This window comes from Ranitomeya variabilis, chromosome 4 (genome assembly GCF_051348905.1).
Source record: "Ranitomeya variabilis isolate aRanVar5 chromosome 4, aRanVar5.hap1, whole genome shotgun sequence".
Lineage (NCBI taxonomy): Eukaryota > Metazoa > Chordata > Amphibia > Anura > Dendrobatidae > Ranitomeya > Ranitomeya variabilis.
In genome coordinates, this window is record NC_135235.1 from 644,839,385 (window position 1) to 644,840,837 (window position 1,453).

Below are 1,453 nucleotides of genomic sequence, written 5' to 3' on the forward strand. Positions count from 1 at the left end.
TCAATGTGTGACGGTACCCTTACATAATATGTAGAACGCCCAATTATTCCATAGCACAGATTACAAATCAAACATTGATGTCAAGAAAGATACATGTTTAAAGAGGAACACATCAGAGAACAATGGAAAATGGAGTATATCCATACAAAATATATATGTGGAACATTCAGTAGATCTAGAGCACATGTGCATACGATACAACATTGCATCCTGGGCAGAAGTAGCAGATAAGTGAGAGATAATAATAGTTCAGGAAATATAAGGTAAGTAACACATATACATTATTAATGTCAGAGAGATAGAGGGAAGGGATCATCACATCACTGAATAATCCAATATAATATACCACATTTTGCGGATTATAAAAACACACCAGATTATAAAATGCACCCCAAATTTTGAGGAGAAAAATAGGAATTTTTTTTTTTTGTTACGAAAATGGGAGTGGTGGCTGCGGTGAATCGGAGTCCCAGGATCCCTGCTGGAGGAGGCAAGCATGGAGTGTTGCTGAAGTCTGCAGGCTGGGATGAGGGGGTGTTTGGATGTGCGGTGTGCTGCTTCGGGGACTCTGTTGACATTTTGTGAAAGCCCAGAGCCCCCTCACTTACATAGTTTACTATGCGGCGGACTCCGAGAAAATGGATGCCGGGGGCGGCGCATGGGCAGATAGAGATCTCGGCACCAAGATCTCAGCGCTGAGATCTCATCTCACAAGATCTTAGGGTACCGTCACACATTGAAATTTTCATCGCTGCGACGGCACGATCCGTGACGTCGCAGCGATCGTATGAATATCGCTCCAGCGTTGTAGACTGCGGTCACACGTTGCAATCACGGCGCTGGAGCGATGCCGAAGTCCCCGGGTAACCAGGGTAAACATCGGGTAACTAAGCGCAGGGCCGCGCTTAGTAACCCGATGTTTACCCTGGTTACCAGCGTAAACGTAAAAAAACAAACAGTACATACTCACCCGTCGGTGTCCTTCAGGTCCCTTGCCGTCTGCTTCCTGCTCTGAGTGCAGCCGTACAGTGAGAGCAGATCGCAGCTGTGATCTGCTCTCACTTTCCGGCCGGCACTCAGAGCAGGAAGCAGACGGCAAGGGACCTGAAGGACACCGACGGGTGAGCATGTACGGTTTGTTTTTTTACGTTTACGCTTGTAACCAGGGTAAACATCGGGTTACTAAGCGCGGCCCTGCGCTTAGTTACCCGATGTTTACCCTGGTTACAAGCGAAGACATCGCTGGATCGCTGTCACACACAACGATCCAGCAATGTCAGCGGGTGATCAAGCGACGAAAGAAAGTTCCATACGATCTGCTACGACGTACGATTCTCAGCAGGATCCCTGATCGCTGCTGCGTGTCAGACACTGCGATATCGTAACGATATCGCTAGAACGTCACGAATCGTAACATCGTAGCGATGGAAATTTCAATGTGTGACGGTACCCT